The sequence below is a fragment of the Camellia sinensis genome, chromosome 11 (assembly GCF_055761805.1).
Source record: "Camellia sinensis isolate YWXY chromosome 11, ASM5576180v1, whole genome shotgun sequence".
NCBI lineage: Eukaryota > Viridiplantae > Streptophyta > Magnoliopsida > Ericales > Theaceae > Camellia > Camellia sinensis.
This window is the reverse complement of record NC_138971.1, coordinates 175,275,718-175,293,885: the sequence shown is the minus strand read 5'-3', so window position 1 is coordinate 175,293,885 and position 18,168 is coordinate 175,275,718.

Genomic DNA, 18,168 nt, shown 5'->3' with positions numbered 1-18,168 from the left:
AAGTCTGACATCACTGTCTTAGCAGCCATTTCTACATATAGAGTAAACAAATGCGCAGGGGATATTAATGATAGCAACACAAAAAATTATTTTTTTCAGCAAAAGAATCTAAATTAAATAATGATAATTTTACACATGTCTCAAGATCGAAAATTTGCTATGCTCGTAATCATCTCTTGTGCCTCTAGTGATAATTATCAAAATTTAAATTAATTCCATGCGCAAAAAAAAAAACAATCAATCTCCCACTACTTATGGCATATACTAAGTATGATAAATTCCATACAATAGCATCTTAATAAATAACTCATGCTGTATTCATTTAATAATGGAATTCATTTAATTTTTCTGAAATTTTCTGAAATTTTAAATAACTAATAAACACACATAAAATTAGAAATAAATATTCTAGAATCTGGTGAACTGAAACAATTATACCAGTAAATGGTAAAACTTTGCAGTAGTCTACAATAAAAATTTCAACCCCAGAAAATTAATCATGCAACACCAGAAGCATTTTAAAGCAGAAATAATGAATTATTATCACAGAAAAATATTTTTTCTTTTCATAAAATTTTAAAATTTTACACATGATAGAAAATTTAATTCTGAGTCTAATAGTACTAACCACGCATAAAACAAATCTATAACGAATTATTTATAACCATTTAACGCGATTCAGAATTAAAAACAAAACAAACAGTGCCTTAACATCAGCAGCCAAGCCAGCCAAGTCGGCGGACGAAAACGGCATGGCTCAGCAGGCAGCTCAGTGCACGGCGCACGCACTGTCACGACCCAAACCCGCCCCTATGGGTTTAGCACCGTAACCGGCCAGTAATCCGAGATTACCGAAGGCCTGCTTAACAGTAATACAGTAAAATAGAGTACAGGGGCCTGGCGGAAGCCAATACAGTAAATAAACAATGTCCAATGAGCTGTGACAGTCTGAATGCCAAAAAAAACTTTTCATATATACATATACACAGTGCAGAACAGTATGTACAACATTTATAATCATCCAGATCAGGGACCTAATCCCTATATAACAGTACAGTAACAGTCTATACAGTTTACAAAATAGTTACAGAGACAGACGGGGGAAATTAAAACACCCCTAAGCCATAGCTTGACAGGCTCGGAACCTCGCAGTGAGGCACAGTGGTTGGCTTGACAAAACTGGAGCTTAACCCCGACGTTTCTAGCCGCGGTCTGGTGCCTGTACACCTACATATATATATGAGCAGTGAGCTAAAGCCCAGTGAATAACATAATGCGTAAAAGGGTTTAGAATGAATGTCCTTAATGAAAACAGTTCATTAAATCAGTATTTCAGTCGTTCAGTCAGTACAGTCATATGTGGTACATCCAGTAGCATAACAGTACAGTAAACAGTAGGTCTTGAAAGACCGAACAGTCAATGATGGCCATCAATCAGTAAACAGTAGTGGTTCCAACAAGGGAACCGACGGAGATCTCTGTAACAGTAACAGTCAGTAACGGTAGTTGTTAAGGATGCCACAATACAGTTCAGAATAGATGACATACATTCATTCTATTAATAGTATCAATTCAGAAACAGTACAATTCAATTGTTCAGAAAATAATCATTTTTGAACATATCTTTACACAGTTGTTACTCACAGAGTTCTGAGCTACAGTTAGGCTAGAGCGCGTCCCCAGTCGCCAACCCTACACAGTTTACAGATTGAACACACACTAAGCTACACAGTTGGGAAAGATAATAACTTAATCCCTAATTTGCCTCGGTGTGGTTCTACATCTATACCTTTATTAAGATGCCTTAAATTAGGCCTAAGAATGCCTATGATGAAATGAGGATGCAAAGATGCACTATAAAAGCATTTTCAGAATTTTCAGAAAACAGGGGTCCCGCTCGAGCGTAGGTTAATCCGCTCGAGCGGACATGCAGACAAAGGTTTCCGCTCGAGCGCAGACTCAACCGCTCGAGCGTACTGCAAAACAGTCAAAAATGCTGGATAGGTGAAATCCACGCTCAATTGGGCGCTCGACATCCGCTCAAGCGTAAGACACAAGGTTCCGCTCGAGCGTAAATTACCCCGCTCGAGCTGACCTAAAAACAGAACAAAATGCTGGGAGAACGATTCCACGCTCGAGCGCCAGTCACCCCGCTCGAGCATGAGTTCAAAATCTGGAATTCCTAGATTCGAACCTCAAGCTCAAAATCAAGTTTCAAACACCAAATTCGATCCTCTTGGGCTCATTTTCTGGAAAACACTTCAAAACTCATAATTAAATAGGATTCAAAGCTCAATTTGTAAAATCAAAGCCCAAAGGAAGATCAATTAAACTCATTTTCAAACCAAATTTCAAGAACATAATCCAAGCATGACATGCATGAGTTAAAACCACTTCAAAGCTTCAATGCTAGCTCCAATGAGCCAATTGTTCCAAAAACAAGATGAAAACATGGACTTAACATAACTATGAGCATGCATGTGACAATTTTCCATAGAATCAACTCGAAATTCAATAATATAGGCATGCATGCAACAATTGAGCTATAATTCAACATGTTAGAACTAAATCATGACTTGGCTCCTCAATTAGATATGAACCATGCAAGAATCAACTTAGACACAACAATGAGAGGTTAAATCTCCTTACCTAAGTCTTGAGTTTAAGGTGTAGGAGCTTAATTATGTAATCAACCTTCAATTTCTTCAAGCCAAATCACAAAGATCAAGTTGAAATCACTCCTATTCTCTCACTCTCTCACTCTAGTCGGTTGTGGCCTCTAAAATGGCTGAGGGAGAAGTGTTTTGTGATCAAGTGCAAGGCTCAAATGTGTTAGGTAGTGGGCCACTAGGATGGCAATAAGGTAAATAGGGTAACTTATATAATTTAGCTCATTTTAATCCAATTTAATCATACAAAATCAGTTTTCAGATAATTACACCATAAAATCACATAAATCATGATGATCATGAAACACTAATCGATCTCCGGTTCGGCCGCCGATAAGGCCTTCAATTCACAATTTAAACATAAAACATGAACAGATAATTGAACAGTCAAACAGATAGATAATGCATTTAAACAAATACAGTCAATCAATCAGTTTCAGATTTTAGTCAGTCAGTTCAGTATTTCAATCAGTTCAATTACTTTTCATAATCAGTCTCAGTTTAACAGTAATCGGTAGTTTATCGGAAAATAGTGGTGAGGGTTGTTACACGCACGGCGCGCGCGTGGACAGCGCCGCTGACGTGCGCGTGATGGCGTGTGGGAAGCGCGCCTGGCACGTGTGGAAGTGCGTGGCAGTCGCTCACGGCATCAGATGGCGCGTGTGGCCCACGCGCCGTCTTCTAGCGTGTTTCTGGTCCAATTTCGGTACTGCCGGACTCTATTTTCCAAAATAAAAACATTTATGGTCTTAAAAATGACATTTAATGAACATAAAATGAGGTATTTTACACTCTCAATCTAATGAGAGTGGAAGTGCAGAAACCCTGCACTTCATCTTCATCCTTCATTGATTTTCATGTATATAATGTGTATATATTAATAAAAATATACGCATGATTAAAAAAAAACACGAAAATACCCATATAGCTCTGATACCAATGTGAATCAAAGTATAACGTAGTGGATGAAAAATTTCAGAATCATACCTTTTAGCAGAGTCTGAAGTGAAGAATCTTGTGGGTAAATCACGTGCTTCCAGGATGTGAACAACCAACCCAGCAGTGGAGTGATACTACAAAATGAGTATCACCCACACAAGTCACAGTGCAAAATGGCTTGATTATTGTTTAATAGAAAAGAGTTAGTATGGGAAAAACAAAAATATACGTTGTTTGCTGATACCCATATCCCATATATCATATAAGATATATAGGATAAATATATCATCTATCCATATTACTTAATATGATAGATATAAATATCCTGAGTGGTTATCCAAATAAGTTTTGAATTCAAATTCAAACTTACATGGATAAGGTTCAAAAAGTTCAGGTTCAAAAGGTCCAAAGGGTCATACCACATGGGCGCCCAATTTCTAACAATTAACCGTATCAAATAATGATGGATAACATTATATTGATGTGTTTTACAATGGAAAATAAAAAAAGATAAAAGAAATACATATAGATCTGAAATTTTCACATACTATAGCTAGAAAGGATCCTATGATGTAGATCTTGATTCTTGATTTGAGTCATACAAGAAAAACTCAATGTATTTTTCAACTCTTCTCTTAATGAATTTTTGTGTGTTTTGTTCACTTGTACTTAAAATTAAAATTAGTTGTACCAGTACGAAATAATTTTCTCGTATAATCCTGTTGATCAAGTTTGCACTCCTCCAAACGTCGTCGCTTTACTTCTTGAAAACACAAACGCGAGCTAGCCAGCAGGTGTGTGTCAGATACCTCTCTGATGCCTAAGTCAGCAAATAGACAATAGACAAAAAACTCTGTGTTTTTTAGAGTAGAAATTGTGATACCTATACATAAGTCCTGTCACAAGCTTTTATAGATTCCACCTGGCACAATCCTAGTAGGACTCCAGTTCTCATTATAAGAGTCCTCCTAGGAATCACACTTCCAAGGATAATGTCTATCTTGATAACACTCTACTCACTGCTAACCAGGTGAGATGGTTTTTACCTTGGCTAAGTTGGTGTGGTTTAACCGAGCTATCTTGTCTCTGTTGTGCTCTCAACAAAATAATGATATAGATGACGTTCGGTCGAGCTATACATAGCTCGACCTTCCCTCCTACTAATACCTCGGCCAGCTAGCAGGCCTAGCTTTAGATATCCCGGTCAAACCCCTCCCGAAGTCCCTGCCCAGATTAGTACCCATACGACCTGGGACCGAGCTATTCAAAGCCCCTACTTCGGCCCAAAAACAGAGATGGATAGATCGTAGCTCGGCCCAATTTCTTATAAATTTTCCTCTCAATTGCCCCTTAATTTCATCTGTGAAGCATTATCTTCAAGCCGTGCTAAAATTCTCGATCCAACCGGACCAACATAATCAACCCAACTGAGCTTGAATATTCAACTCCACCGAGCTAGAAAACGCTATCATGAATAGGTAGCTCGGTGTCCAAGAAACACGCCGGTTGCACAGCCCGTCGTTTCACGTACCTGTCATCATGTCCTTACTAGGATATGTGGCACCTCCATTGCGTCTCCGTACAGTGACAACCGTCGCACATTTATCAAAAAATATTTGAAAAGTCCCATCGTTTTCGTGCCTCCACAAAGCCCACTCCTTGAATCGAACACTCTCACTATTCACCTTCTCTCTTGCAAATCCTCGCCTCCTAAGCTCCATCCATGTTCTTCTTACACTCTAGTCCCAAACAAAGCCACTATACGGCCTGCTTCATTTGCCTTCTAGTGCGCTTGTTGTAGATTGAAAGTTGTTGGACACGCTCTGAATCTGTAAGTTCCTGTGTTGTTAATTTCTGTACTTTCAGCATTTATTCACCATATATGCATGTTATCCATAACAGAGTGTTAATCATATTATTTAATTTTGATGATGTTTAAAATATTATTTACAAAAATTTGGATTTTTTAATAGACATATTATTTGACACAAAATATTATCTGTTTAAAATATATATATTTGTTAAATATTATTTAAATAAAAATATTTTTGAAAACTCTACTATTCACTTTTTGAAAAAATTAAAATTGATTAATTATATTATTTTGACAAAATTGATTGATTGGTTGTATTATCTTGACAAATGTGATATTGATGAGTTATCTTCTTTTGACAAAAATGATATATCCAAATGGAGTGGTAGGTTATGTTTAGTTGAAAATCTCTACAAAAATTTAAAAATGGTATATATTATCAGATCTATTATAAATATTACTTAAAAGGATTTTACTATATATGCAAATATTTTATTAGAATATTATATAGAATGCATATAATATAAATAGAATACATCACGTGAGCAATTAAACTTTTTACACTACATTGATTATATCATATCGCACTACATTGCATGGATTATATCATACTATAATAAAACAAGAAGAAAAAGATGGAGTTATATATATATATATATATATATATATATATTATAATAAAACAAGAAGGAGCAAATCATTTGCTTGTTTGAAAGTTGTGAACTTTGTATTAAATTGTCTACAAAAACGGTGGCTCCATGTTTGAAAAAATAAAAAAAGAAAAGAAAAAACTAGTCTTACTTTTATCTTTTTAATTATTAACATTTGCTGACTATTTAAAATCAAAGAGTGTGCTTATGTAAGCCATGACATCAGCAAGGAGCGTCCTACTTCCAACGGGTATATTTTTAGGTATAAATAGAAGTGCTGTGTCTGGAGAAAAATCAAGAACTTAAAGAAAAAAAAATTTGTGTGCTCCAAAAATTTTGAGTATATTGTATTCTGCTATTTCATTTTTAGATCTAAGTGTAGTCTTTGTTCTTACACTTTTTATATCTACTCTTTGTGAGAGAATTATTGTAAAAGAAGGTTTAAGTACCACTTATTTTTATTCATTATTTTTGTGAGAGATTTTTGTAAGGGTGGGGCATTTATTGTTGAGTGAGGTTCAATAGATAAGAGTAAGTCCTGTGCAAAATCCACAAGCTTGGTGAAGACTTAGTGGTATTAATTTATTTTGATAGTAAAGAAATTCTGAAAGAGGTTCCTTGGGAAGTGGACATAGGCCTGGCGTACCGAACCACTATAAATCTCAATGTTTGATTTTCTCTCCCTATCTCTCTTATTTTTCATATTGATAATTATTATTTTGTTTTTTTTATTTGTATTCTGAATATTGTGTTTATAAATTTTAATATTGTAAATTTTTTTAAATAACCCAATTCACCCCCTCTTGGGTTGCCTACTTGGGACAACAATTGGTATCAGAACCTAGACTCTAGTTTGTGTAACTTAACTGTCTTAGAGTTGATCATGGAAACCCCTAGTAATTCCTTACCTAAGGGACAAGCATTCAATAGGCCACCATTATTTAGCGGCACAAATTTTAGCTATTGGAAAACTAGGATGACCATACATGTTCAATCTAATAATTATGAATGCTGGAAAATTATTTGCAATGGTCCAAAAATTCCTACCAAAACCATAGATGGACTTAGGGTACCCAAAACTGAAGATGAGTGGAATGAATCAGATACTATAATGGCCCAAATTAATGTCAAAGCCACGAACATGTTGTACTGCGCTTTAGATGCCAACGAGTTCAACAGAATTTCCACATGTAAAACCGCAAAAGAAATTTGAAATAAACTTATAGTGACTCATGAGAGAACCGAACAAGTTAAAGAATCTAGAGTCAGTTTGCTAGTCTATAATTATGAACTCTTTAAAATGAAGCTTGATGAAACTATTCCTCAAATGTTTACTCGCTTTACTGATATTATTAATGGTTTAAAATAGAGAGGAGATGTTGATAGATATTGATTGATGTGACCCAAATAAATATATGTATGCAAAAAAAAGTGCACTTTTTTAGTGCATGCCAAACATCTACTTAATATCATTTTATTTTTTATTTCATTTTTTTGGGTTCGTTATTCATTTATTTATTAGTTCTTTTCTTTTTTATTTGTGGATATGAAATTTTTTCATATTTCTTATTTAGGTTGTTTTGTTATATAAGATCAAAGTTTCTCTGCATGGACTAATTTAATTAACTAGATCTCATAACAATTTGTCTTCTTCTTCTATTATATTGTCTTGTTATAAATTTATTGAAAAAAACATTTTCTTTAACAACTTTAATTAATAGCGACCATATAATATTATTGTACTTTGTTTGTGCCCATGTGTAGGGACACATTTTTAGGTAGTCCACGTGGCCGAGGTTGTTAGCCGAGGTACCACGTGGGTGGACCATGGTACCGAGATATGGTGCGATAATACCAGAATTCGAGATATTTGGATAGAAGACTAGAGTCCTAGATGACATCAATCTACCTATTTGGATAGAGATTGAACTCTTAAGGGAGTTCATCTTAATCTGAATAGTGTGAGTTGTGACAAATGTTATCCTTGTAAAGGATAGAATCCCATGAAGTAAGACTTCTAGGGGAAGTTGGACACTAATCATTATAAAAGTAAGGCACCCTCATGGGTCTAAGGTATGCTTTATTTGAGATGCTTTTATGCTTGTTATGTTAAGCACTATTTGTAATCTTTGAGAGATATTTGATTACTGACTTGATCGTCGGAGTGCCCCTCGGTAGACGAACCACCGCGGTATTCTCACATTCTTGTTGGCAGGTGATTGGCTTAATCTATTCTACCAGTGCTCTCCAGCTGAGTTCTCCGTTTGGTTGTGTGGTCGGAAATCAACACCCACAATTTGGCACCGTCTGTGGGAACTTAGTTAGAATAGATGGCCATCATCGTGCAAGATCAACATGTTGGCAACGACTAGTTTAGCGAAGATGGAGAATGTATTGACATTAACGGAATGAAGACCCTTTCAGAAGCGATGCAAAGATAGGGGGCATGAACGCTCCCAAGGAGATGACTTTCAAGTATAGAATGATCAGCCTAAGTGAGCAGATCCCGGATTCTAGATCCCGGATTGAAGATCCCGGATCCCAGATCCCAGAAGACAAGATCTCGGTCTAGATAAGTAGGTCCAAGAAGACAAGAGCTCAGCTTAAGTGAGCAGATCCCGGATTCCAGATCCCAGATCTCGGATCCCAGAAGACAAGATCTCGGTCTAGATGAGTAGGTCCGAGAAGACAAGAGCTTAGCCTAAGTGAGAAGATCCTGGATTCCAAATCCCAGATCCTAGATCTTAGAAGACAAGATCCCGGCCTAGAAGATTAGGTCCGAGAAGACAAGAGCTCAGCCTAAGTGAGCAGATCTCGGATTCCAGATCCCGGATCCTAGATCTTAGAAGACAAGATCTCGGCCTAGATAATTAGGGCCAAGAAGACAAGAGCTAAGTCTAAGTAAGCAGATCCCGGATTCCTGACCTCGAATCCTAGATCCCAGATCCTAGAAGACAAGATCTCGGCTTAGATGATTAGGTCCGAGAATATAAAAGCTTAGCCTAAGCAAGCAAATCCTGGATTCCAGATCCCAGATCTCATATCCTGACAAGATCTATTCCTAGATGATTAGGTCCGAGAAGACAAGAGCTCGGCCTAAGTGAAACAGATCACGGATTCCAGATCTCGGATCCCAAATCCTAGAAGACAAGATCTCGGCTTAAATGAGTAGGTCCGAGAAGACAAGAGCTCAACCTAAGTGAGCAGATCCTAGATCCCAGATCTTAGAAGACAAGATCTCGGCCTAGATGATTAGGTCCGAGAAGACAAGAGCTCAGCCTAAGTGAGCAGATCCCGGATTCCAGATCTCGGATCCCAGATCCTAGAAGACAAAAAACACACAAGATCAGACTGAAGTCGGCCAGGTTCTGTTTGTCGAGCAGAAAGCCATCTATACAGAAGGACTTTTACTGGACCTCTATTGCGATGTGTACATCCTTCCCAAGTTGAAGACTTTTTACACGAGATCCATACAAGGGGCAAATCCCTTGTCCACAGAGCTATATTATAGGGATTCTAGTGACCCTACATGCAAAAGGATGCCGAAACCTATGTAAAAAAGCGTGAAAATATTGTTAGAATCTATGATTGTGCAATAAGACCGAAATGTCGTATGGCAATGTTCCTATGGTGAACATAACAAGTAACTTACACTTATCATATAAGTAGAGTTAAATGATACTTGCATATGATAGAGTTGAATTAAGTTGGCGATGTTTCTAAATGAAATATGACAAATAACTTAGACTTACTATATGGCAGAGTTGAATTATACTTGTATATAATAGAGTTGAACTAAGTTGGAGATGTTTCTGAAAGAAATATGATGAATAACTTAGACTTATTATATGGCAGAGTTGAATTATACTTGCATATGATAGAGTTGAACTAAGTTGGCGATGTTTTTGAATGAAATATGACGAATAACTTAGACTTATTATATAGTAGAGTCGAATTATACTCGCATATGATAGAGTTAAACTAAGTTGGCGATGTTTCTGAATGAAACATGATGAATAACTTAGACTTATTATATGGCAGAGTTGAATTATACTTGCATATAAGAGTTAAACTAAGTTGGCGATGTTTCTAAATGAAACATGACAAATAACTTAAACTTATTATATGGCAGAGTCGAATTATACTTGCATATAATAGAGTTGAACAAAGTTGGCGATGTTTCTGAACGAAATATGACGAATTACTTAGACTTATTATATGGCAGAGTTGAATTATACTTGCATATAATGGAGTTGAACTAAGTTGAATTAACCTGGACTTGCCATATCAGCAGAGTCAAACTTAAAATGGAACTAAGTTCATTAACAGAGAAACCAAGGTTGAAACACCTCGGAAAGCCTTTGTTTGAATCTGACTTCGGCAAAAGACCATAGTCACATGCTTAATGTGAACTTAAGTGGAACTTAGGTTCATATTAGGAGGTAGGAAGCTGGAGTGATGAACAAACTTAAGAGTTTAACACTTGTTGAAATTTTCAAAAATGGGCTTAACATTTGTTAAAAATTCAGAGAAATTTACAAGTTAGAGTTAGCCAATGCAATGATGAATAAAGTATCCGAGGTATATGTTACCCGAGGTGACCAACTAGTTTGTCAAAACTTGAAAAGGGTGAAGTTTTAATAGAAGATAGCGTATAGAGGTAAATAAACAATAACACTTGTAAAAATATTTTTATTTTTAAAGTGTTAGCCGAGGTATGAAAATGGTTAGTCGAGGCAAACAGTCAAGGTTTATCCGAGGTATTGTATCCCGAAGTTATTATACAGTTAAGGTACACTTTGAAGAAATACAAAAATATTCTGAGTTTGGAAGCATGAAAAGCATGAAAGAAAGAAGCAAGCATGCATAGAAGAAAAGAAGGCATACATTCAACACTTTGAAGAAAATATAAGACTTGCATTTAGAAAAGAAACTTGTTCATATACAAAAAGGCACTTCGGCCTGGCATAAGAGATTACTTGTTCATCTACAAAGAGAAAAGGGGCACATCGGCCAAATATAAAACTAACATTTTTCAAACAAAAAATTATAGCTGTCCAAAAGTAAGAAGGAAAAGTACAAAAAGGAGGAAAAATCAAAGTTCATGCATTTTCCACAGTTTGCCTTGCCTTGGCAATTGACATTGTGTTAGCCTCGACAGACAGCTGGGCAAATTTTTCAATTTAGACCTCGGCGTCGATCTCACGCAGTGTGTCATCTAGGCTCTTGTTAGCAGTCTCGACCTCGGCCTCAGAAGTGGTCTTTTGAACATCATCCTTCTCATCCTCAGTCAAGTCAAGGACTTGCTCATTCAGAGTTGGGGACTTAGCCCCAGCAGCAACTTCAGATTCTTTCTCGGCAACCTCAGCGTCGACCTCTTCCTTGTCTCCGGCCTCCTTGTTGTCGGCATCTTCTACTTCCTCGGCCTCATCTTCAGATTGATTGGGAGATGTAGGGAAAGTGACATTGAGCTGACCCATATCACGGAGGGGTGAGTCCTTGGGGCAAACATCTTTTTGAGGGTTGTCATCCAGTCAAGATAGTAGCCTTTGTTGCAGGCCATGTTGACTTGTTTTTTCGGCCTTAACAATGGCCTCGGCTTTGGCAACAGTAACTTGGTCCACTTGCTTTATATTGAGTTGCTGGAGGCATGAGGAACTGGAGTGGATTGCATAGTTATGATATCAGGTATGTCAACAAGAAGGTCTTTTACGACAAGAGTTTGGCGAGACATGTCGTCATTGGTTACGGCGATGGTTACTTACAGATAAAGCGATTTGAAAATTATCAAGGCCTAAGGCTGGGAGCTTAGGACCTCGATATTTCCTGTTCCTTGTTCTAACTACAAGATTGTCGATATGTCGGTGTTTTTACTACCATTGAGATAGTGGGTTGATGTGTGGAGCAGCTAATGAATTGCTTGGCTGTTAGTCTGGTTCAGCTGGCAGAGTTTGAACCTTGGGCACAAAGGGAGTCTTCATAGTAATGAATGCTTCAAGAACAGCGATGATGGTTTGTAAAGGTCAAGAGAAAGAGAGTCTAGGGACACAGATAGAGCCAAAATAGGAAGATGAAATGATTTTGCTGGAATTAGAAAAATATGGAAAAAAGTTATGATTTCGAGTCCTGACGTGCCCGTGCTGACGTTAGACGGCAGGGGGCAAAACTGATGCGACATGATGGGGACGTGGTACGCTCCAATCTCATGATGATCTTGATTGAGAAGTGCGATCTCAGTTGAGATATTGATCTTGGTAGAGATGACGATCTCGGCTGAGATGGTGATCTTGGTTGACATGATGACCTCAATTGAGATATTGATCTCAGTAGAGATGGCGATCTCGATTGAGATGGTGATCTTGGTTAACATGATGATTTCAGTTAAGATGTTGATCTTGGTTGAGATGTTGAATTTGAATGGGGGAAGAACTTGTTTATTCTTGGTTTCTGATGAATTGATACTAGGATCTTGATGTTCTTGAACTAGCAAGTCATGATCTCTGCTAGTAGTGCAATCTCTGTCGAGATGTTGGACCTAGATGAAATGGAACATGATGGTTCATGGTTCTTGATTCTTGACGAATGGACATTTGAGTCCGTGTTTCTTGGTGCCAACGAGTCACGATCTCAGTCGGGGAAGTACCTATATAGGTTCTACCACCTCAGTTTGCCAAGGTAATAGAACCTAGGGGGCAGTTGTGGGGACATATTTTTAGGTAGTCCACGAGGCCGAGGTTGTTAGCCGAACCATGGTACCGAGATATGGTGCGATAATACCGAAATTCGAGATATTTGGATAGAGGACTAGAGTCCTAGATGACATCAAGCTACCTATTTAGATAGAGATGAGACTCTTAAGAGAGTTCATCTAAATCTGAATAGTGTGAGTTGTGATAAATGTTATCCTTGTAAAAGATAAAATCCCATGAAATAAGACTTCTTGGAGAAGTTGGACACTAATCATTATAAAAATAAGGCACCCTCGTAAGTCTAAGGTATGCTTTATTTGAGATGCTTTTATGCTTTTTATGTTCTGTCTAGTGAGTTAAGCATTGTTTGTAATCTTTGAGAGATATTTGATTACTAACTTGATCGTCGGAGTGCCCTTGGGTGGACGAACCACCGCGGTATTCTTACATTCTTGTTGACAGGTGATTGGCTTAATCTATTCTACCAGTGCTCTCCAACTGAGTTTCCCGTTTAGTTATATGGTCGGAAATCAACACCCACACCATGAAATTGTGGACTATCTTCATGATGAGATTTGCCAATTCTTTCTTTACTAATAATATCAAAATAATATTGTGATGACAATTTTTTTTAATTTAAATTAAGGGTACCAAAATTCGATAAACCCACTGCCATGGGGTGAGACCCATCAAATTAGGGGTGTATACGGTCCGGATTGGTTCGGTTCTGAGAAAATCCAAGAACCAAACTGATCCTAACGGTTCTGTGATTTTGAGAACCAGACCAAACCGTTACATTTGTAAAATCGGACCAGAACCAAACCGAAAAAACGGTTCGGTTTCGGTTTGGTTTACGGTTCCAAAAATTTCTATTTACAAGAATAAATTGTTAATATTAGCAAAATAATTACTCAAACTAATTATATTTAACTCATGATAAAAACTAATAATATTAAGGCATTACTTAATATTACATATCTATACCATCCTAATATCATTAAAATTATAAAAAACCAATTAATAAAAATAAAACTTGATATTATATATTATATATATATATATATCTTTTAAAATTCGGTTCGGTTCGGTTCGGTTTGAATCGCGATTTTTTTATAAAATCCATTAACCGAACCGTTTTTACGATTCTCATATTTCTTAATCCGAAACCGAACCAATTCTTAATGGAACCGAACCAAACCGTATGATTCGGACTGGTTCGGTTCGGATTACCGGTTTGAACGGATTTTTGAACAGCCCTACATCAACTATATCGATCTTTTGTATCCAATTTTATGATTAAAAAAAAAAAAAACTGTTAATTTGATATTACTTGTAATGTTACAGAAATAAAAGGCTACCTATACTACATATGCATGAATGTAATGCACATTCTTTTACTTTGCCTCTAATTTTGGCAGAGAGACTTATTTTTTTTCTAGTTATTTTCTCTTTTGAGATAATGTTGTCACCAATTGCCGCAATGTATGGGTAATTTAAAATTATATTTAGATTATGAATTTAAATATAAATTTAAAAATCAAAAATCAAAGAAAAATTGAATAAATTATTAAGTTATATTTTTTCTTTATTTTTTTAAATTTATAATTCAAACAGAACCAACTATTAAAATTGTTAAATTGCCACCAAATTGCCTTTCGTCACAAAGGTGCCTTTACTGCATGGCTGCCCACATGTGAAGACTGGTTGGATGTTATTGGGCAGCCTACACAAGACTAGCCCATTATCCAATTAATATTTGTGATCAATTTTCTATTTATACAGAAATTAATCATAAAATTAAACATAATCTTTTTATATGATTGTGTGACTTATTGAGAAAATTATATATATTCGATTTTATGGTCAGTTTCTATGTTCAGAGGTGACTCAAGGCTTCATTTGGGAACATGTTATTTTAGTAACATTTTAACTTATTAAGAAAAAATGTGTAAAAAAATAAAGAGAGTAATATGACAATTTATAGTGACTTTTTGAATTTTTGGCCAAAACAAAAGCTGCCAAACGAGGATTTAATCCGTCACTTAAGGCCTAATTTTTTAAAAAATAAATTTTTTATTGTTGAAAGTCTCAAATTTTCAAAAATCTAACAAGATAATGGCTCATTTTAATGTTTAACTTAAAACTTTACATAACCTTAGGCCGCTACTAGGGCGGCAAACGAGCCGAGCCAAGCCGAGCTTTGATGTGTTTGGGCTTGTTTATTAAGATTTTAACGAGCTCGAACTCGAGTTCGAGCTGAATAAAAATTTAACGAATCGAGCTCAAGCCGAGTTGGCTTAGGCTCGACTCGAGCACGAGCCTGTTCACGAACCTTAACGAGCCAAAAAATTTATAAATTCATACTTCCATGTGAAACTAAAGTTATAATTAAAACTTTGATTATACAATTATATATACAATATATATAAACATACTAAAAAAAAGTCCATATTTTACTAAAATAATAATATCTACTACTATTATTATATAAATATGCTATCTATAGTTAAGTATTATTTACATTTATATTTTTTAAATATATAAATAGCATATTTCTCTTATTTTTTATACATAATTTTATATTGTTTAATATATAAATAATAAATATTGAACGAGCCAGCTAACGAGCCGAGCTTACGAGCCGAGCTTTAGAATGTTTAGGCTTTTTTATTAAAAATTTAACGTGCTCGAGCTCGAGCTCGAACAGCAAAAAAAATTAACGAACCGAGTTCGAACGAGCTCTTACCGAGCCGAGTTTGAGCTTGTTCATGAACGACTCTGTTCATTTGCAGCCCTAGCCGCTACTATCTATGCCCCTAGACTATTTCCTTTTTTTTTTTTTTGGTATGAAGGAGGCCCCTATTGATGACCATATTAGAAAAGAAAATAATATATAAATTAACTAATTTTACATTTTTTTTTTTTTTTAACAGTATGAATTAAGGCTACGACTCAGATGATTGAATTGAGTTACGGCTCCATACAAACTCAATCCAAGTTTAAAATAATTTGTTTAAACCATATCTTTGTCCAAACTTGTGAGACTACATGTATACAGTGAATGATTCTGCCATATGGACTTTTGTTTTTTTGTGATCAAAACTATATGGACATTTGTTTATGTCTGAAAGTTTGAACAATTCAAAGCAAATTTTAATTTTTCTTCCAATATAACCTCTCTCTTCAAGTGTGAACTCTTAGGTGGTAGCACAATCTAGTTTGATGCCAAGGGTATATATAATAACTGCATAGAACCATCATTGTGGACTAAAAACTTTTACATTTTGTTAGCAATAAATTTTGTAGTCTGTTTTCTTGACCGTACTTGATAGATAATGATACAGCTCACAAAACTATAAGGGTAATGGTAGAGGGCCACAATTTTTGTGGCTCAAATGGCTTAAAACTGTCAAAATGACATCGTTTTGAGCACAAAACATGTCAAAACGACGGCGTTTTGACAGTTTTGACCCATTTGAGCCACACAAATTGTGGCTCTCAAACATTATTCAAACTATAAATAGGGTAGTTAAATTGGCCACAACAGATTAAGAGGTGGGGGGTTCAAATTTTGCCAGCAAGACTCATCCTTCCTCAGGTACAAAAAAATAAAATAAAATAAAAATAACAATCATGCATATTTATTATTATTCCCACACCACAAATGTTTTTGGAAGCAAATGGGTTTTGATTAACCTTATCAAATAATGATGGATAACATTATATTGATGTGTTTTACAATGGAAAATAAAAGAGATAAAAGAAATACATATAGATCTGAAATTTGCATATACCATGGCTAGAAAGGATCCTATGATGCAGATCTTGATTCTTGATTTGAGTCATACAAGAAAAACTCAATGTATTTTTCAACTCTTCTCCTAATCAATTTTGTGTGCTTTTTTCACTTGTACTTAAAATTAAAATTAGTGTAGTATAAAATTAGTGTGTTATAAGTTATATGCAGAAGGAATGTAGTTCATATATTTCAATTATGAGTAAAAATTTAAAATATTTTTTAAGAATAAATTACGCCAATGATCTTTATATTTTACGCCTCGTGTCATTTTAGGTACTACACTCAATTTTAACAAATTTTGTTTTAATTTGGTCTAATTAATAATATGATTAGTGTTTTTGAAGAAAATTTATCACTAAATTGGTTGAGGTTAACTAACTAATAAGTTGAGTAAGTTTATAATTTTACCCTTAAAAATATAACATATAGCACTTATATGCGTATTTTTCATAAAATATATATTAAGAATTATTATCAATTGGATCAAATTGAAACAAAATTATAAATTTAAAATTAAAATCGAGCCGATTAAAATTATAGGGACTAAAATAACATAAGATTCAAAATATAAAGAGACTATCGATATAATTTACCCATTTTTTAAAAAAAATATTTAAAAACTCTAATTAAACTCCTAATCCACCCCTAATAATACGGAATAAATCAACTCTTTCCTTCCTCTCTCTCTATCTTCCTCTATTCTCTCTCCTACACACTCTTTTTTAAATATCTTAACACAACTGTTGAGTAGAAATGGTATGGGGTTCCAACCCAATGTAAGCAGTACTCATACATGTAATCATGACGATTACATGATGCATTCATATACACAGGAGAAGATCAAAACAAAGAAAACCTATCAGCTTGTTTGGTTCCAATTTTCAGAAAATAGTTTTTAAAAAATTCTATTTTTTTATTTTTCATATTTTAATATTTTTAATGAATTTTTTTTAATATTTTAAGTATTTTTTTTAATTTTTAGACATACCTAACATAAATATACCTAAAAAGTAAAAAAAATTGTGAAAAAAACCTTTTAAAAATTCACTAAATACCAAAAATATGAAAAAAAAAATACGAGAATTCAGTACATTTTTTATATTTTTATGTATTTATTAATTTTTTAAAATATTTTTTCACAATTTTTGTACTTCTTAGATACATCTAAGTAAGGTGCATCTAAAAAAATAAAAAAAAATTAAAATTTTAAAAATATTCACTAAAAACAAAAAAATACAAAAACCAAAAAACTCAATTTTCAAAAAACTGAATTCAGAAAATTAAAACCAAACAGACTGTATAGTATTACTTGGATAGGGATGCTTTAATACATAATTTTGCGATATTTTTTAGTATATAAATTATTTTGATGAGTCTTCTGTTTTAGAATTAAAAATATATATATCTATATATATAAATCAAAACTTATTAAATTATTCTATATTAGATTTATGTATAACTTTTCTATTTATATAATACTGGGGGTGCAACTTGGGCGAATTCAATCGGGTTGAAAGGTTATCCAAGCCCAGCCCAAGTTATGCTGAGACCTGCCCAAGCCCGTCCAAGCCCGAATTATAACCCGAGGATATCTGCCCAAGCCCGACCT